Source organism: Emydura macquarii, unplaced genomic scaffold (assembly GCF_026122565.2).
Source record: "Emydura macquarii macquarii isolate MOO-44397 ecotype Brisbane River unplaced genomic scaffold, CSIRO-AGI_Emac_v2 contig_3692, whole genome shotgun sequence".
NCBI classification, from domain to species: Eukaryota; Metazoa; Chordata; order Testudines; family Chelidae; genus Emydura; species Emydura macquarii.
The window spans coordinates 12664230-12685586 of record NW_027133829.1 but is presented as its reverse complement, the minus strand read 5'-3'; the positions used below and the strand labels follow the sequence as shown (position 1 = coordinate 12685586).

Genomic DNA, 21357 nt, shown 5'->3' with positions numbered 1-21357 from the left:
ACAAATGAGTATCAGTTTTGAGTTTCAAAAAATAGAAGCTTCTATTATCATAAGCAGATTCTATATGTCCTTTTGGGCTAACCCAGGCAAAATAACTGGGGGTCTTTTGCTTATGCTTATGGATTCTTGCCCCTTTAGGGACAAAGCAGCAAAAAGAACCCGCATAACACTTTCAATAGACGAGCCTGGGAGCTTACTTTCATAATTTTGCTGGATTTATGACTTTTTACAACAAACTGTAACCTACTAACCCCCCTGTTTGTTCTATGACAATATGGGTACTAACAAGCCGCTTCACCTTGAATGGTCCCTTACAATATGTGCTAACAACTTATATTAAACTATCTGTTTGCCCTTGTATTTATTAGCTGTCACATCCCTTTCCCAAACATGAGGAAGAGCTCTGTGTAGCTCGAAAGCTTGTATCTTTCACCAACAGAAGTTGATCCAATAAAAGATATTAACGTACTCACTTTGTATTCTGGGACCGACGGCTACAACAACACTGCATAAATCTTTACTTATAAACTGAGCAAACTGATTCTGGGATTGCTGAGAAATGATAAACACAGAGGCTGCAAGGTATTTTTACAGTCATTTTTCAGGGGAGAGCCATTCTTTGAAGCGGGGTCCATGTGTCACAAGCCAAAGAGTGAGCTAAACATTTCTCTCTGCAGGAGCTCTGAGTGTGTGAAGGTGAGGGGCCCAGGGCCCAGAAGATGAGTGTTTATGGGGTGAAGAGCCCAGATTTACATGATTGTGATTGGAATTGGTGGATGCAGCGAAGTCTGTAATAATTAATTATAAAACAGCCTCTCTCTTTGTTTCTCTTTTCTGAGCTGTACTGTCCATTTCCTTGTGTGGCTGAATCTATAGAAGAGGAAAGTGAAATGTAGCAAATGGAAGTGAGGGAGGGCAAAGCTGTCTTCTTTTAAAAGTAGCTCTTCCTCTCATATCCAGCCTTGGAGAGCCAAGGGAGTCTGAGTGTTAGATTACTTCAAAGACTGATGAATAACAGCTTTCTGTTTATGTCCAAGATATTAATTTTCTTTGAAAAACGTCCGCACAGCCAGACATATATCTGCCTCTGCTTACGTCCCAAAAGGGGAAGGAGCAGAGTATCCTCTTTGGTAACAAGACACAAAAGCTGCCAAACACAACTTTGTGGCTGGCACTCTCTTAGTGGAAGCCAGGGAGCTGCAGGGGATTCAAGCAGGTTGTAACCATGAGCTAATTTTTGCCCTAATGAAAAATCACAGGGTGACCTGCTTCTAGGTTCCTTCTGAGTCAGCAGAGTTAAACTAACCCCTCCCACAACCATAGACCGTTAAATAGCTCTGTTTCATGTTCACCTCTCGCTAAAGCAGCTCAGAGCCAGCAGAGGCTGAGAAAGGAAGAGGGGAAAGAACACTAGCAGTGATGGACGAGCCAAAGGGTAAGAACAAAAACGAGTTGCTCTGAATTTAAAAAGCAAAATCCTCCCCTAGGAGGAGGTGGGGGAGAGGGACTTTGGGGAACTTTTCAAACGGCTCAGACCTGTGACGTTAGCCTCACTGCAAACAAGTTTGAGGAGCTAATGAATATTCATGAGACGTTTATTTGTCATTCAGGAGTGAACTAATTCTTCTGAGATTCTCCTGGAGCCGAATGCATCTCCGAGCAGCACAGGCTACACAGTCACATTCATTCGTCATTAAAGAGCTCAGTGCATGTGCCACGATGATGAATTAATTGTCAGATCGATTTATTTCGGGCTGTGCTGCATGCAGCCTTCTTCTGCATTCCTTCCCTGTTGTGAAATTAGCACACGTTTCTCATCTTGGCGTTCAGCTACTCAGACAGTGTAGAGGGGCACTGACACATGAGTGCATTTGTGTGTGTTGCTGGGGGAGGGAGAGGAGGATTTGCTGTGGCTGTAGAGAAGAGAGGAGGCAAGATGTTTATGACCATTGGACCTGAGCCTGTGTTATGTGAATGTCAGCTCAGAGGGTTCCCAGTTCTTGTTTCACTGCAGCTTGGAAACAGCAGATATGTGTGAGCTTAGCCCCAAGAGGCTCATGTCTTGAAGAGTGGGTGTCCCGTCCCACCCTGTGTCACTGCAGAGTGGGGAGAACAAACTTGGAGGGTGTATTCCTTGCAGAGGGTGCTTCTATTGCTAGAAGTCTTGTCCTGAAACGTCTTAGCACAGGGCAGGGAACGGGCAAAAAAGGGCAAGCAGTTGGAGGGGCATAAAGGGTGTCCTGCTGGTGAGGGTGGGAGAGGGTGAGGGCATGAGGGCATATGAAGGCGCCACTGCAGCAGAACACAAGTTCTCAGAGGTTGGGGACTCTTGGGTACACAGCTGGGAGGAATCTCACAGCAATATTCTACAGCAGAGAGGTCTCTGACCGTGAGGGAAGTGATTCTTCACCCATGCTTGTTGGTGGCAGGTGGTTTGACAGCAGCGTGGTTCCTGCGAGAGCTAACAGAGCTGCTGTCCATTCTGGTGCTGGCATCTCAGATACTCATTGTCCTAGTGATATGAGTAGGTACACAGGTGACAGTTGTAGCATATTGACATGAGGGGTCATGTCATCCATGGCACTTCAGGATTCTCACAGGTGATCTCAGGTGGACACACCCTGGAGCTGATCTTTAGCCCACACATTGACATCCGCGGCATAGCAATCTTTGTCGCAGAACAGCTTGCTGCAGAATTAAGTTCACCCCTTTTTTCAACTTGTGAGGAGACTTCTAGATGGCATTGGCATGTAGCCTTCCTTTTATAATCAGCTGGACTATTACACATATTAGAAAATGTATCACCGGTTATGTTCAACAGTTGGCAGACCATTTCCTACTTTAGAATCTCCTTTTTCTATCTGGCCATTTTACATGCTCCACGGTAACTTGCACTTTACAGTCTGTTGTCTGATCTATAATGCAGGCTGATGTGAGGATATGTAGCAGGAATCCAGGCAAGTAGGAAGCTGGGCAAGGTTCTAGGCAGAAACTTTGCAGTGAAACAGGGAGAGAAACTTTGAGGATAATATTGTTTCTTATTCTAATAAAGTTCCTTGTTCAGTGTTAGAAGAAAGTGATTCTTTCTGTAATTCTTTACCATTGTCAGAATGACAGTGTGTCAGCAGGTGATTCATTCGGAACTAGAATAAATAAAATGCCGAAGTTCAACTCTCCTCAATATTTTTGATGAGCCAACTGGGTGGTCTAAGTGAAAGAGTTAGGTTTATTAGAAACAAAAATCATAGCAATGGCATAGGCCCGTTACTAGATGGAGATAGTAAAAATATTAGCAATTATGCAGCAAAGTTTAATATTTGTGTTCTGTACTTTGAAAAAAGGGAGATGATTTATTCATATCAGATGAGGATAATGAACCATTTTCCAGTCCATAAGTAACTAAGGATGCTAAATAACATTTACCAGGGATAGACATTTTTAAATGCATAAGCCCAGTTAATTTGCACTTGAGAACCCTAAAAGAGGTGGCTGAGGTGATCTCTGGCTGATGTTAATTTTTAATAAATATTGGAATACTGGGGAAATTCCAGAAGACTGGAAAAGATCTAATGTTGTGTTGATATTCAGAAAGAGCAAGTGGGACAATCCGGGTAATGATAGCCAGTTCTTAATCATTTACCATGTACTTTAAAAAAATAGCACTATAGAATATCAATAACCAGGATGCTGTGCAGTACAAAGTCAAACAACTTACAAAAGTCCAAGTCTATGCAATTACCTTTATCTATCAAACTTGTAACCTTACAAAAATTAAATCAAGTTTGTCTGTCAAGTCTTATTTTCTATAAAACCATGTTGGCTGGCATTAATTATATTCCTATTTTATAAATGACGTCCCACATCAGTTTTTGTACTTTTTCCCAGGACTGATGTCAGGCTAACTGGCAGATCTCAATAAGTAGTTTCCAATTATCACTGAATGGCGGTGTTTCTAGTGGGATTCTACAGGGATTGGTGCTGGGCCCAACACTTTCATCAATGAGCTGGAAGTAAATATAAAATTATTGCTGATCAAATTTGTGGATGACCCAAAGACCGGCAGAGTGGTAAATAAAAATGAAGACAAAGAAGTCAGAGAGAGTGATCTGGATCCGTTGATAAGTTGGGGTCATTCAAATAAAATGTTTTAATACAGCAAACTGCAAAGTCTTACATGTAGGAACAAAGATTGCAGGCTTTACCTACAGAATGAAGGACTGTATCCTGGAAAGCAGTGACTATGAAAAGGATTTAGGGGTCATAGGAACAAACAAATGAACACGAGTTTCCAGTGCAATGCTGTGGCAAAAAGGATGAATATGATCCTGGGATGGATAAAGATGAGAATTATGAATAGTTGTAGGGAGGTGATTTTTACCTCTGTATATTCATTAATGAATCAAATACAGCATGTGGTTCTGGTGCACACATTTAAAAAGAATGTTGGAAAATTGGAGTGGATGCAGATAAAAGCCCTCCTCCATCCACACTCCCACAAGCTCAGGATGGATTGTCAAAAATTATCTGAGGGCTGGAGAAAATGCCTTGTACTGAGACTGAGCTCAATCTGCTAAATTTAAAGAAGACTGAGAAGTGACTTGTTACAGTGAGCAAGTATCTTTAAGAGAAGAAAATAATGGTAATAAAGGGCTCTTTGATTTAGCAGAGAACCAGTATCCAGCTGTTGTCTCTTGTCTTAAATTGTAAGATCTTTGGGACTGGGACCATCTTTTTGTTCTGTGTTCAGACAGAGCCTAGCACATTGGGGTTGTGATCCTTGATTGTGGCTCCCAGGCACTATGGCAATACAAATAATAATAAGATACATGAATGTTCCCAGCTGTGTTTATTCTCAGCAGCTGCAAGGCAGGTCCTGTTTCTCATTATATATAAGTCCTGTTTCCCTAAGCAGCAATGAATACAATTACGTAAGGTAGTTTTGATTTAGACAAAGGCATTTTAATTTATTTGAGGTGCAAATTAAGTTAAAGGATCTTGGTTTAGAATTTGTATTTCCTCCCATGTTTTTGCTCCTCTTGGGATTTCTTGATCTGACTATTTTGGATCAGCATTAGGTCCTTCCTGAGGAAGAGAGTTGAGAATGAAAAATCACTCTTTCATCCTAGAATGAGGCACAATATCTTTTGTTTTTTTGTGTAGACTTTTACCTCCTTGATCAAAGCTCAGGCTGCTCTGCATGGGGCCAGGAAAAAGTGAATCAGCAACCCCAGTTGGGGAACCACTTCTGCACTGTGTCATCTTACAATGATCTGTTATTTCATTCTTTCCATAGGCCACTGAAGAAAGCAAAACTGTGGTAACCTTGCCATTCCTGCTGCTGTGGTTTCTGAATGTTATCTAGGGCAAATCGGCACTTCAAAATGCTGCACCGCTGTAGTGCTTTTATGAAGATGCCCTGTGCTGCCGGGAGCGAGCTCTTCCGTCTATATAGTTAATCCACCTCCCTGAGCAGTGGTAGCTATGTTGGCGGGAGAAGCTGTCCCATTGACTCAGTGCTGTCTACGTGGGGGTTAGGTCGGTGTAACTATGTTGCTCAGGGGGTGTGGATTTTTCACACCCCTGAGCGATGTAATTATACCATTATAGGTTTGTAGTGTCACTGTGGAAAGGAGTGCAGTGTAAACACCCCTCTGAGAGCTTCCACAACAGCTCAGTAACGCACCAATAAAGGGAAGGGTGAGGAAGAACAGGATGAGAATTCAGAGCCTCTGCAAACAGATGATGAGAAGGAAGCATTACGCACCTGTTGGGAGATGCCAGTTCTGGACTCTAGTGGTGTCAACTTTTCCAGCCACATGGCAGGAGAGAGCTCTCTGGGAATAGCAGGGGCTGGTGGGAGGGGTGACAGAGACTCACCCCTGGGACACATGGCTGGCAGGAGAAGACTCCTAAGGCTGTCCGATGGGAATGAGAAGATTCTGGAAAGGGGTGTGATTAGTTGGGGGCAATGAGAGACAGAGGCCTCCCAGCATGGGACTGAGGTGCAGAGAGGCGGAGTAGGAAAAAGAGAAACCTGTGGCCCAGCACTGCTGACTGTGGCACATCTTTCTTGGAAGTCATGAGGTGTGCAGCAGGGAGAAGGGCCATCTCCACTAATGGCCACAGTACCCAGCAGCTCCCATTGTTCTGAAGGATGGGATCTGCTATTAGTGTGCTCAGGAATTGACACGACTCTCGTTGGATCATGACAGAGAGGCTTTAATTACTATACTTATAAACATATACAATGAGCCCCCAAACCAAAAGTCCAGTATATTTTAGCTGCAAAAGCAATTATCCAGAAAACCAATGCAGGCAAGAGGCGGCGATGGTTTCTTAGCAGCTTCCCCTGGGAGCCTGGATCCTTGGTTTCAGAAGACAGCTGGGCAAAATGGCAGGTCTTGTCAGTTTCTTGTCCAGAGTGATTCTCACTCTTGAAGCTTGCTTGCCTTGCTTATTTCCATTGATCTCTTTTATATTCTTAAATTCAATGTTTTTCAAAGCATTTTGGTAATTTACATGAGTAAACACAGGAATTCCCGAAAACAATACAAGAGGGAGAGACCCATGTGTTTTACTTAGTTAAAAGGCGCTATCCACCTAGATTTGTTTAGTTTCAGTGTTCCACCGTTCAAACAAAGGGGTATTGGGGTTGTTGTGATTAAATTGAGCAATACCTGGCGTGGCATCCAGCCATGGGCTTTGATCATAAGGTATTTTGAGAGATCTGGATCCATGGAGGTCTAGCATGCCCTGCATTTAACACATTTCTGTTTACTGCATAGATGAGCTACTCCCAGAGGATAAGTTCATTAGGGAAGATGGTCCAGACATGAGAGGCAATTAATAAGCAGTTATCTTAATGAAATACCAGACATACTTTGAGAATGGAAAGATAGCATGGGTGTGTTGCAATGAGAAACAACCACCCCTTTTCAAAAGGGACTCCAGCCACCATTTCACATATTCTGCAATATGCAACTTATTAATATTTGGTAGCTTAATTTTATGAGTAGGCCCAGCCTAGCTGAAATTTCATGGTCTACATGTGGTGAGGGAGTCTCCACTGTCCAGTAGGAACAGCTAGGTGCTGAACACTTGTAATTCTGACCCCAGCAGAGCGTGTGTGGGATAGCGCTGCTGCTCTTACCCTGGTCTCCCTGAGTTCAGGCTCTTGTCTTGGGCACTGATTTTGGAAAGTGTAGCTGGAAACTGATATAAGAGGAAAGCTGCTAGGAACAGGACAAGGGTGTGAGTTTCAGAATGAGCCATGGAGTCCAGTGTGGTGGATGGGAAGCCTGATGCGGCTGGTCAGTAAGGGTGAGGTGCCAGCGGGTCAGAGCAACCTAGTTCAGAGCACGGCTGGCTGGCTAAGGTAGGGAGGTGAGCTAGGCGGGGCAGGAAGCCTGAGGAAGCCCTGTGGGGCCAGGAACATGGCTAGGAGTGTAGGGCAGGGCACCTGATGGGATGGGTACTTGGTGGAATTGGCAGAGCCAGGCACTGCTTGGGGTAGAGTGTCTGGGCTGGGTAGAAATTGCTGTGATGTCATTTAATAATTTCTGGCTGAGGCAAAGTAAGGTGAGCCTCCTGCCTGTCACCCCAGGCTGCAGTTGTGGGTCGCCCACAGGCAAAGCAGCAGCTGGCTTTGCATGGGACACTTCATGTTTGGCTTGTTGTCATTACTGGACAATGGTTAATTTTATACTGAGTTGACACTGGTGCCATCTGGATTTGGGGAGCTCTAGCCTGAGTTCTGGCCAGTATCTGAGCTGGATTCACCAATAGAGTAACAAGGCCCAGGCTTTGGGCCCCAGTCTGGACTCCATCCCAACCCAGAACTAGGCCCCCAGAGACTCTTCCTACCCACATTGGAGCCTCATCTGGTGCTGCCTCTGCTCTCTGCAGAGTCACATTGTCAGCGGAGGTTTGAGGTGGAAGGAAGAAGATGGTTTAAAAATGGCCTGCTTTGAACAGGGGGAAGAGACAGAGAACCCATGATAAATGAGGAGGTCGGAGTAGTGGGATTGGAGGTGCTCGAGGAGCAGAAATGATAGATAGGATGCTAAATATGGACTTGAGGAAAACCAACAGTGATGTGAACTGTTCACACATTCTCACCCTCTAATCAATGGTTGTGAATAGGCCTCATCTACTCTAACTGAATTGACTTTGTTAGCACTTGCCCTCCCCATTGTTATGTTTCTCACCCTTGGATGTATGTATATACCTCCTATCTGTGATTTCCACTTCATGTATCTGACGAAGTGGGTGGCAGCCCACGAAAGCTTATGCCCACAGAAATGTGTTAGTCTTTAAGGTGCTACAGGACTCTCATTGTTTTTGCTGTATACAGACTAACACGGATACCCCTCTGGAACTTTAAGCCGTAGACAGTGAATTTCTTGTCACAGGGATTTTGCCACTTGTGCAAATGAGTCTAGCCTCTGGCTTTTGTGCTTTTCTGTGTGCCTGCATCCGCATCACTGGCTTTTGGACTGCCACCAGAAATATTGGTTTTAAGTCCACTTGGGGTTGCTTTTTGCTACTGCTAGGTGGAAAAGAAGTGGTGGCTGAGGCTGTTCTCTGCCAGGTTGCTTAGCAGTGGAGGGGGTGCCCGAGCTTTTGACTTCCACCTCTTTTCCATGTTTTGCTGGTAGTGGGGATGTAGAGGAGGAACAACCCAGTTTGAGACAACTGAGGAATTGGTTTTTTTCATGTCTCTCAAGCTGAGCACTCATTCACCGAGGTATCCAAAATTAGTTGATGCTACTTAAAATGTTGTTGTTAATCTCCCTGTTTCTCAGTTCCTCATGTATAAAATGGAGATGACCCTTCCCTTCTTCACAGGAGGCATTTCAAGTATCCGCTCAGTTAGTGTTTGTTACTTGTTCTGATGCTACAGTGAAGAACTCAGTAGAAAAACTCAATTGCTCCCCCAGGAACTTTACCTCGGCCCTGTGGTGACACTGTGGGGGGGGGGGGGGGAGGAGGAGAATAATTTTAAATAATCTAATGTGCCTTTAAAAATCAATCTAATCTAATCTGGGACTGGGATCACTGTCACTAAAATTCCTTACTCAGAATGGGATAGGTCTTTAAGATGTTTTGTTCACATTCGTGGTGTGCATCACACACAAAGCTTCAGAACTTTTGCTTAGCAGTGTCCAGTGTGGTGGAACGCAGATGAATAACCATTTTTTGTTTTCCAGCATCACTACAGGACAGAGTTGAGATTGTTTTGTTTGTGTGTTTTAACTCGGCGTTTCTCATTGTATTTATTTCTTGTATTTACAATGCTTGGTTTTGCAATGGTTAACATCAGTGCTTCATTTGTACTGAAAGAGGTGCCAGGCCCAGAGGTGCTGGGGCTAAGAACTGCCAAGTCCAGAGGTGCTGGGTTCAGCCCTGGCAAGCCCCAGCACAAATTAAGCACTTGTTAACATCCCTGTAAATAAATTTTACCCATAAATTATCAATATGCACTCAATCTTAACTCTATGTAGTATTTTGTCTGGGCATATAAAAGTGCATATGAATTAGGGTGGTCTCTGTGTTTTGTTAGAGCTAAACATTTCATAACTTTAAAACTATTGAAGAGTGGGGTTTTTTTGTTTTTTTTGTTTTGTTTTAAAAACAGTTTCACTGAGGTCTTGATAAACCACTGCACCTGCTTGGAATCCCACTGAATTCAGGGATCTTTCCCTAGGGATCATTTTGCAGGAGCTGAGCCTTACGCTGTAAACTAGGTCATAATGATCTTATCATAGTAGGTCTGGAGAGTTCTGTGCATATCTGTGGTGATGTAGAAACAAATACATAAAAATTGCCAGATCTTCTTCAGAATTTGCTAGTTTTGGAGAGCTCATTGAGGCTGCAAAATCAAATGATGTTTGAAGAGAATTGCTGTTTATTTGTATTACTAAAGTGCCTAGGAGCCTTAGGCTATGTCTACACTGCTGCGGGAAGTCAACTTTGTTTAATTCAACTTTCAGCAGCCGATTTTTAGAAATTGCAGCAGAGTGTACACACTACGCTGTTTGCGCTGGTCTCTTGCATTCACACTGGCCAGCCTTAATTCGAATTAGAAAGCAGTGCAATGTGGGTAGCTATCCCACAGTGCAACTAGCCACGGTGGCTGTTGGGACGAGTGTCATCGTCCCGGGATGCAACGCTGCTTCCCCTACCCTTTTGCCCCAAACAAACAGGAAAAAGATTGTCGCGCCGTTTTTTTACTCCTCGCGATCACCATTGCTGCAGAGACATGGAGCCAGCTCGACTCTGCACTATAATTGTGAGCATGACAAATACATCGCGGCTTATCATGGAGTACTTTAGAAATAGAGCAAGAAGGTGAAGCAGATACTACACCTATGCCACCGAGGCTGCCCTGCTACAAGACATCGAGCAGAACAATTCCCGATTGCTGCAGGCTATAACGTGACATCTGCAGTCCGTGGAGCGCAGGTTCTGGTGCAGGGAAACAAGCACAGACTGGTGGGACCACATTGTTATGAAGCTGTGGGATGATGATCAGTGGCTGCAAAACTTTAGGATGCGAAAGGCAACTTTCCTCGAACTATGCTCGGAGTTGGCACCGTCCCTGAAGCGCGTGAACACTCGCTTGAGACAAGCTATAACGGTGGAGAAGAGAGTCACCATCGCTTTCTGGAAGCTGGCAACCCCCGACTGTTACCACTCGGTGGGGAATCAATTTGGAGTCGGTAAATCTACAGTGGGCATAGCCGTGAATCAAGTGTGCAGTGCCATCAATAGACTTCTGCTACGAAGGGTAGTGACTTTGGGAAATGTTCAGGACTTAATGGAGGGGTTTGCCACGATGGGCTTCCCAAACTGCAGGGGGGCCATTGATGGGACGCACATCCCCATCTTAGTGCCTGCACACCTAGCGACCGAGTACATAAACCACAAGGGGTACTTTTCCATGGTCCTGCAGGGGCTTGTGGATCACGGGTCGTTTCACTGACATCAATGTGGGGTGGTCTGAGAAGGTGCATGATGCTCGTGTATTTTGTAACTCGGGACTGTTCTCTAAGATGCAGGCGGGAACTTTCTTCCCCGACCAAAAAATTCAGATTGGGGGTATGGAAATGCCCGTAGTAATGCTGGGGGATCTGCTTACCCCTTGCTCCCTTGGCTAATGAAGCCATACCCTGGTCACCTTGACAGTGGCACAGTTGCAGAACGGTTGCAGAATGTGCCTTTGGGTGTTTAAAGGGTAGATGGAGGAGTCTCCTCACTAGGCTGGACATGAGTGAGAAGAACCTCCCTTCTGTGATGTCTGCTCGCTGTGTTCTTCATAATGTGTGTGAAGCAAAGGGGGAAAGGTTCCCCTAGGGTTGGGCTGTGGAGGCAGAAAGACTGGCCGCCAGTTATGAGCAGCCAGATGCCAGCACTACGCTGAGAGCTAACCACGGAGCGCTTTGCATTAGGGGAGCTTTGAAAACCAGGTTCTGCAGTGAGATGCAGGAGTGATTTCTGTTCCTGTATGTTGCTTGCCTTTGATGATCCCCCCACCCTCCTTCGATATCTGTGCCCAAGAAATCCCTCCTGAACAAGATATGATTTAATAAAGAAACGTTTTGGAATGATGCAAAACTTTATTTTTTAACATTGAAGTCATGGTGAAGGGAGGGCGGTTCACTCACTGTCTCCAGGGGTAGGGTGGTAGCTTGCTGGTCAGCCATCAGCATGGCCGCCGCAGCTTTCTGCTCTCCTCCACCGGGGTGGAGGAGAGCATGTACTGCATCCTGGCCAGTCTCCTCCAAGACCTCTTGGGGGCAGGGGAGGGGGAGGACGTCAAAGCCCTCGGTTGAGGAGCATTATGGAGGGGCTGCAGTGTGACTCTGTCCTGCCTCCGCCCCTCATGAAGGTCCACAAGATGCCGGAGCATGTCTGCCTGGTCCCGCAGGAGTCGCAACATCTCCTGCGTGGTGCTGCGATCATGGTCCTTGCATTTGTCCCATGTTATGGGACAAGGTCAGCCACCTCGCTCTTTGCTCTGTCTCTGCAGCTGCTGAGGCATTCATGAGTGCCGCAAACATGTCATCTCTGTGCTTTTTTCTAATCTGAAACAGTCTGTCGGCAGCATTTCTTAAGGGTTGGTCCACTGCCCAGCTGTCTACAGAATGGAAGAAAAATAACAAGATAGCCACAGTTAGCATAGTGAAGAAAATGATACAAAAGTAACAATTTAAATAATGATCCCAAGATACAATGTAGCAAAGGATTTCCTTGCTCTGCTTGTATTTCAAACCCTTACAGAGAGGAACTGCGGACCGCGTGGGTGAGGAGGGAATCTCTGCTTGTATTTCAAACCAAGACCGAGAGGAACTGCGGATATCGTGTTGTTGGGGGGGGAGGCTATGCTTAAAACACATGAAGCCATGATGCTGGCTACCTTGAGTGCAGAGAAGAATCCTACTGTGGAAGGAGGAACAAGGCAGCCCTCCCCTGAAAAGTTTTTCGAGGGATAACAGATTACATACGATAAATTTTCCAGGTGATATCAACTGATGATAAACGTAGTGTTTCTCAACACACAAAAAAACTGATCAGTGGGTAACCAACCAGTACAGTCAACAAAATGCCTGAGATCCCCTTCATGGCCCCCCAACCCAATGTACAAGGACAGAAATGATAATAAGCAAGAAAACTCACCAGATGTTCCTTCCCCGGGATCATTTGTGCTGTCCTGTGTGCTGGTGGACTGCTCGGGGGTCAGGAATAAGTCCTGACTTTCTGGGAAAATGGACTCCCCGCTCTCCTGCACCCTGCTCTCCACAGCTTCCTCCTCCTTGTCCACGGAGTCCCCCTCATTGATCATGGACTGTGACCTAGTGAAGGTATTGATGCTGTGGGGAGGCACCATGGTGGGATCGCCACCAAGAATTGCATGCACCTCATCATAGAACCTGCATGTTTTGGGAGAGGAGCCAGAGCGGCTGTTAGCTTCCCTGACTTTCTGATACGATTGGCACAGCTCCTTGATCTTCACGTGGCACTGCTGAGCGTCTCTGTGGTGTCCCTTCTGTGATACGACCCGTGCCCAGGGTAGCCAACTGATAATGCCAAGGTCAGGGCAGGCTGCAAAAGGAGAGCGGATTCTCCTCACGCTGGTGGGTGACACTGAAGCTCGGCTTCCCAACCAGCCACGAACTGCTTCTGATTACCCCTCCCTGGATATCAAGAGCCAGTCCACGAATGCCCACAGCCCCCTTTACTGCATTTCAGCTCCAGGCTCCCAAATCAGCACCAGGTCCAGTAAAGAGACCAGTTACTAGAACTCTCTGCTCTTTACTAAAAAGGTTCCCTCTGACCCCAAAGGGTCAGCCACAGCACCAGAGCAATATAAGTTTAGATCTTACCTAAAATACCACGCTGTAAGCCAATCCTTTAGTATCTAAACTAAAGGTTTATTGTAAACAGAAAGAAATAAACCATGAGAGAAATGTTAAAGGGTTAAAGTAAATCACAGATATACAAATGATTAAAAGTCCATATACTTCAGGTTTCTGGAAGAAATGTGGATTTGCAGGCTTGTATAGTTTCCTCTGGTTCACATCCAGTACCTGGATGGATCTAAGTTCTTCGGTTCAGTTGCAAGATGAATTGGTCCAGAGATAGGTATGTGTCTGCAGACTGGACAGGAACAAAGACAAAATGGTTTCTCTGGCTTGATCTTATATATCCTCTGTCTTTTCGCCATGTGGCCTGTGAACTTTGCTGGAGCTAAAATGGAGTCCAGAGTCATATGGGCCAATCCTGGTGACTCTTCAGGTGTGCCTGGGGTCCAGTCACGTAAGCAGGTTCTGGTGACTCAGTGGTGATGCTGGCTTCTTTCTCTGGGCCCCTCACACCTGGGAAGGCCTTAATGGGCCATTACGCTGGCCATTGTTCTGCAGCCTTCCTATCTGGGGTGTTGCCCAGGCAGCACAATTGAAACACAGACATCTCAAATACATCTATAACTTCCCTTTCACATATTACACATGGAAATAAGTAATATTCTCTTACTTAGCATATCATAACCTTCCTAACCACACCTGGCATGGCATATCCCACATGGATTATTATGATTCTGCCATGCTGATGTCACACAATATACTAACTGCCCCCCTCTCAAGTCAGCCCGCATGACACCTTCTCCAGCATGCCCTGGGATATCTTCCCATAAATGTCCAGATTCCTCTTGCTGGCTCTGAGCAGAGCCAGAACGGACTCCTCGCCCCACAGCTCGATGAGATCTAAGACCTCTGGTCGACTCCATGCTGGAGTGTGTTTGGGCTTTGCAGTAGCCATGCGGAGAACAGTGGCAAAGCTCTCTCCACGCTGCCAGCAAGCACAGGAAATGACAATTCAAATCTTCCAGGGGCTTGAGGGGAGGGGACTTTTCCTGCTAGCATGACCATAGAGCAGCACAGCGCGACTGTCCAGAGCGGTCAAAATGGGGCATTGTGGGATACATTCTGGAGGTCAATTAATTTGATTTAAGTCCTGTTGCATGGGAGAACACATGAAAGTGCTTGTTGGAAAGTTTTAACAAGTCGAGAAGGAGGTTGGCATCATGGGGCTGATTGGAGCAGCAGTTACATCTCAGCAGTGAATAAGATACTAGGTAGGGTGGGGATGACGTGTGAAGGGCTTGGAAAGTGAAAACAAGGAGCTTTACACTTAATGCAATAGTGAAGAGAGAACCAGTGGTGGGATGCAGAGAGCAGTAACGAGATCAAAGCGATGGACTAGGAAATGAACTTTGCGGCAGCATTCTGTATGGATATGAGCAAGGCAAGATTGCATTAGTCAAGGCCAGAGAAAAGGACTTTGGAGTAATCAAGATGTAAGAAGACTTGCGTCCGGACTCTCATCTTACCTCTGTGAATGGACAGGGAAAGTTGTATCTTACAGATGACAAGCAGAGAGAATCTGCAAGATTGAAGGCATCTCTATGCAGAGAGTTAGTGTGTGTGCACGGCAAATCGAGGTGTAAATGTACAGCACATTCGCCTGCTGTGAGCTACTTGATCTACAGCGCACTAATTAACGGTGTGGACCCTGCTGCCATGAACCAAAAGTTCCATAGCGCTCTTTGTTCAGCTGCTGTTTGAAATAGGAATAGACCAAAGCACACAACAGAACTTATCGCGTGGGCAGCAGCGTCCACACCATTAATTAGTGCGCTGTAGACCAGGGATGTAAAAATTAGTTTAATTAAAAATCCGTTTAAACGTTCTAAAAATAGATCGTTTCAATGGTTAAATGCTGGGGGTGGGAAGCCGTGCTGGGCTCAGCTCTTCACTGCCAAGCGAGAGCTGCCTAGCTGCGGCTTCCCCCCGCCACGGTAGCTGGACAGCTCTCACTCGCAGGAAGCTGAGCCGAGCCCCGCTGCGGCTCCCCCCCACCGCTCACAGGGAGCCGAGCCCAGCTGCGGTTACCCCTCCCTCTCCCAGGGTGCTGGGCTCTGTGCCTTCCCCCTCTTGTGAGGAGCTGAGTCCAACTGTGGCTACCTTCCACCCCCAGTGCTAGGCTCCACGCCTCCTCCCCCAGCTCTTGGGGAGCCACACTCTGCTGCAATTAAACCTCTCTCCCACCGGGATCCGTGCTTCCACACCAGCAAGAGCTGCCCAGCTGCCCTTGCTGGTGGGAGCCAGCCCAGCTGCTGCTCACCTCTCCCCAGTTTAAACGATAAGCAGCTGCTTAAAATGTTTAAGCATCTGATTAGCTTTTAAACGTTTAAACGTTTAACCTTTTACATCCCTACTGTAGACTTACACTCCAGCTTGTTGTGCACTAACTCTGCATATAGAAAAGCCCTTAGACATAGTCTAGATGTGAAGATCTAGGGAGAGGTTCAAGTCCAAGGCGATGCCCAGATTACAGGCTGGAGTGATACAAAAGATGGTGATGATGTTATTTGTTTATATTCTTATAGTACCTAGGAGCCCTAATCATGGACCAGGATTGCTTTGTAGTAGGCACTGTACAAAGATAGTCCATGCCCCAAAGAGCTCTCAGTCCAACTGTAAGACAAGAGGCCAGCAGATGGATACAGACAGAATGGGAAATATAAGGAAGCAAAGAGATCATATTGGTCAGTATGAAAGGCAATGCTCCCAGCACACCAACTGCCTAGTTGTTAAGGCTTTTGTAGGCATCACAACAAAACAGAGTTTGGAGGAAGGGTTTGAAGGAGGATAACGAGTTAGTTTTGCAGATGTGTTGTCCACAGTGACTGAGAGAAGAGGTAGTTGGGAGAGTTGAGGGGGGGAGAGAGACGGGGAAAATTAAGAGCTCTGTTATAGCCATAGTGCGCTTGAGCTGCCAGCTAGCCATCCATGAGGAGATGTCAGAGACACAAGCAAAGATTTTGGTTTGCACAAAAGGTGGCAGGTCCAAAGCAGAATGGTAGGCCTGTGAGTCGTCAGCATGGAGAGGGTAGTGGGATTGTTTGCAGATGGGATTGCCCAGAGATAAATCTATTGTGTGCGCTCAGAAGGCAAATTTGCAATGCTGATAACACTTCAAATTAAAACCAATTGTTTTAAAACCAAGCAAAGTTCCTGTCTTCGAGGAAGAGGACTTCATTCAGGCTAACTTTCTAATCTCAGGAGCAGTGCAGGATGCACGTGACTGATCATGTAAAAATTTCCTGTTTCTGTGTTCCAGATGAGACACAATGGACCACTTTCCTTAAGTGGAGAAAATATTGGGTCTGGTGTATTGTGGTAATGGTGGTGTTTACTTGGCCATTGCAGCGCCTCTGGAATGTGAAAACAGGCCCTGTTTGTGATAGCAGCAGCAACCTCTCAGGCATTATTCAGAGAGGGAGCCAGCTAAGCAGGCCATTTGTCTGATTTAAAGCCAGATAGTTCTGCATTTGTCTGGTTTGTCCGTGTCCGGTACTGATGTAAAACCAGATGTGGTTTTGTCTGGTGTCACACACAAAGAATGCCATTGTGAAGAGAGTAGTGCCTCACATGCACTGTCTGTGAGGAGTCATGCCAGCAGAGGCGGGGTCATGCAGATGGAGGCGGGATCACCCCATTCCTGGAAGTACCAGAATGTCTGGTATTCTGGTGATGCATTAGTGGCCACCCTAGAGCCACCTGCGGTACAGATATCGATATTTCTTTGTTAGTAAAGTTTTACACAATTCATGTACACCAGCAACAAAATATTATGAAAAATAATGTCATAAATGAGGAGACACCCAGACTTCCCAGTCTGCTGTTTCATGACTTGTCAGGGTACAGACACTATTGCTGGGATCAGGTAATTGCTTTCAGGACAGTAAACTGTTCTAATCACTGCTCATGAACCAAACTAATGACTTTCACAAGAGCCCAAGCCCCATGCTTCCTGCTCAGTCAACTAGGCATATAGGACTCAAACCTGCCAGGTACTCAGCAGTCTTGTGAGCAGCTGAGCAATCTCAATTCCCAGTGACTTCAGTAGGAGCTGAGGGCATTCAGTGCTTTGCAGGACTGAACTCTTTCTTAGTCATCGGGGAAGCGGGAGGCAAATAAATGCTCCATGCAGCTTTTTCTTAATTTGGTCAAGTTCATGCCCCTCCATTCCTCCACCTCAGGGGGTGCCACACCTACAGCACCCTCAGGCTTTGCCCGGGAGATACCTATTTCTAGTGTTCCAGATGTACACAGATGGTCACACTGCCCCAAGAGTCCATCCACTTGCCTTTCCCAGCCAAAAGGTGCATGGCCACAAGCCGTGGCTGCCCCTGCAGTTGGGGGAGCCACACCAACCAGTAGATAAACTCTGTAATTTACACCATTTATTTATAAAGCACCTATTCACCACGTTTGGGCTCTTCCCTGCTCTGTATAGATTCTAAGGTCAGAAGGGACCAATATGATCATCTAGTCTGACCTCCTGCACAACGCAGGCCACAGAACCTCACCCATCCACTCCTGTAATAAACCTCTAACCTAGGACTGAGTTATTAAAGGCCTCAAATCATGGTTTAAAGACTTTAAGGTACAGAGAATCCATCAGCAAGTGAGCCGTGTCCTGGGGGAAAATTCCTTCCCGACCACAAATATGGTGATCAGTTAAACCCTGAGCATGTGGGCAAGACCCAGCAGCCAGACACCCAAGAAAGAATTCTCTGTAATAACTCACAACCCACCCCATCTAACATCCCTTCACAGGCCATTGGCATATCTACCACCAGTAGTCAAAGATTAGTCAATTGCCAAACTTGGCTGTCCCATCATACCATCCCCTCCATAAACTTATCAAGCTCAGTTATGGAAGCAGCTAGTTTTTTTGCCCCCACTGCTCCCCTTGGAAGGCTATTCCAGAACTTTACTCCTCTGATGGTTAGAAACTAGTGGCTAATTTCAAGTCTAAACTTCCTGATGTCCAATTTATATCCATTTTTTCTTCTGTCCACATTGGTGCTGAACTTAAATAATTCCTCTCCCTCCCTAGTATTTATCCCTCTGTATTTATAGAGGGCAGTAATATCTCCCAATAACCTTCTTTTGGTTAGGCTAAACAAGTCAAGCTTTTTTAGTCTCTTCTCATAAGGCAGGTTTTTCCATTCTGCGGCTCATCCTAGTAACCCTTCTCTGCACCTGTTCCAGTTTGTACTTAAACATGGGGGACCAGAACTGCACACAATATTCCAGATTAGGTCTCACCAGCGCCTTGTATAACGATACTAACACCTCCCTATCTCTACTGGAAATACCTCGTCTGATGCATCCTAGGACCGCATTAGCTTTTTTCACGGCCACATCACATTGGCAGCTCATAGTCATCCTGTAATCAACCAATACGTCCAGGTCCTTCTCCTCCTCATCACTTCCAACTGATGCGTCCTCAGCTTATAGCAAAATTCTTGTTATTAGTCCCCACATGTAGGAACTTGCACTTCCCACTATTAAATTAAATCTTATTTCTATTTCTCCAGTTTACAAGGTCATCCAGATCTTCTTGTATGATATCCCGACCCTTCTCAGTATTGGCAATACCTCCCAACTTTGTGTCATCCACGAACTTTATTAGCACATTCCCACTCTTTCTGCCAAGGTCAGTAATAAAAAGGTTAAATAAGATTTGGTCCCAAACCAATCCCTGAGGAATTCCACTAGTAACCTCCCTCCAGCCTGACAGTTCACCTTTGGTATGACCCATTGTAGTATCGCCTTTAACCAGTTCCTTATCCACCTTTCAATTTTCATATTAATCCCCATCTTTTCCAATTTAATTAATTATTCCCCATGTGGAACCGTATCAAACGCCTTTCTGAAATCTAGGTAAATTAGATCCACTGCAATCCTTTTGTCTAAAAAAATCTGTTATCTTCTCAAAGAAGGAGATCAGGTTGGTCTGGCACGAGCTATCTTTTGTAAAGCCATGTTGTATTTTGTCCCAATTACTGTTGACCTCAATGTCCTTAACTACTTTCTCTTTCAAAATGTTTTCCAAGACCTTGCATACTCCTATATTGCAGATTATCCATTTATACAAATGGGTTCAAGAAGACTAGCCTCACTGGGATTTTGTGAAGCTTCATTCATGTTTGTATGCAGTTGTCTTCTGTATTTCTTTAATGCCAGTCACAGCAGCACCTAAGGGCTGACTGCACTCTGACAGACTCAGATAATAAGTGCTATAGATAAGCAAAGTAATATTATTGCCTCAGTTCTAGCTGCTGCTCCTGTCTATAGGTACAGTACAGGAATTCTGTCTGGTGAGAGCTCTTGGACACACAAGTACCAGACCCTGTTAGCAGGGCTAGTAGTGAATGGTGGAGATTGCTTGTGTTGGGATGCTCACAGCTGTAGGGGCTGAGGCCTTCTTCTACAGCATAGTTTCTTAACCTGTGGTACAGGGGTACACGAGACACAGGCAGGGGGTACGCGGTGAAAAACTCAGTAAAGGGAGGTGAGCAGCAGCCGCCAACTTCTGGGGAAGCCAGCTGGCAGCCGCACGGTCCCAGCTCCCAGCTGGGAGGCAGGTGGCCCACACAGTGTGATTTGCCCCAAGCCTGCACCCTGCTAGGGATGGCCATGGGGAGTGCTGCTATCCACTCTGGTGGGCCGCTTGTGCCTGCTCATACCTCACAAGTTCCCGCCTATGTGAGGAGAGCACCACGTGCCCCGCCATCAGGCCATAGTGACTGGCTGGCGTTGACCTTTGCTACTATATGGAGATAAGGGAGAAGGAAGGAGGGGAGAAACAACAGGGGGTTTTGTGATCTGCCACAGCCACGCAGCACTGTAGAACTCAGAACTCTCCTGCTTTACGAGAAATACAGTTGTCCAGTGGTAAAGGGGATAAAGACTGTATTTCTCAGAGTGGAAAATTGAGTGTGGGGTACTTATTAAAATTTTCAGAAGTTAGGGGGTACTTGCAACTTAACAGGTTGAGAAACACTGCGCTACAGTAAAAACAGCCATGAGCTAAGTTGCAGAGTCACATCCTCACGTTCTATCTAAATTGCACCAAGACAATGTCATATCGGGCTGTTAAGAAGGCATTCCTGTCCTAATAGTACTCACCATCACCAGATAAAGACACAGATCTTAAGATGGTTAAAGAAAACTTTGTTAACGTTGTCTGGCAAGAAACCACTTATCAACAGTTGTGATTGTGAAATCTATACTTTGCTAATTTTTTGCCTTTATGGCCCTCTACTTCTCTATTGTTTCTGTATGGTCTCTGTCTGATTCTTGAATTGTTTCTGTCTGTTGCATAACTAATCTAACAAGATTTGAATCAGCTAAGATAGTGGGGTATGATTGGTTAAAGAATTGTTTTGTAATGGGCTAGGATTGGTGAAAAATACTGTTTTGAAATACTTTATTTAAATTGGTTAAGGTATAGCTAAGTAGGTTAAGATATAGCTAAGTAGGACCAATGTTTTAACTATATATAAACGGGGGTCCAAAAGGAAATCCTTTGGAATCTACCTCTGGGACGCAGCCCAAGATCAGAGCTGCCAGACCTCCATGCCCTGTCGATCATACCGTGCAGAAGCTGGAGTCCCCAAGTGATCTAATCTTGACTGGCCATCAAGAAAAGTTCACCTGCCTTAGTGGGAGTGGTGAGCATTGTATGCTTAGCATGTGTATTCTTTTGATCAATTGTTAGATATAGGTTAAGGATATTACTGTGAAAGGCTCTTTCACTGGTGAAAGACCCTGCAGACCCACAGAGCCCTGAGTCCACCAGGAATGGGTGTTAGTCCTGAGCCCACTGAGGGGTAGAATTAGGTCCCTTACTGCCTGAGTGCCCACAAGGAAGGGTGGGGGGTGGGAACCCCAAATTGTGTGAGTAACACAGCTGTTCCAGTCTCAGCAGGAGCTCTGT

The 21357-nt window shown here is 45.7% G+C and overlaps 1 protein-coding gene across 1 annotated transcript in view; it reads left to right on the top strand.

Annotated features, from left to right (window-relative positions):
* Nucleotides 1-19003: 19003 nt before the first annotated feature.
* Nucleotides 19004-21357, top strand: part of ENTPD1 (ectonucleoside triphosphate diphosphohydrolase 1) — a 37331-nt gene continuing 34977 nt past the window's right edge. Inside the window, exon 1 of the mRNA XM_067537025.1 lies at nucleotides 19004-19071. The gene's annotated coding sequence lies outside the window, so the exon portion shown is untranslated. The remainder of the gene's footprint in view (nucleotides 19072-21357) is intronic.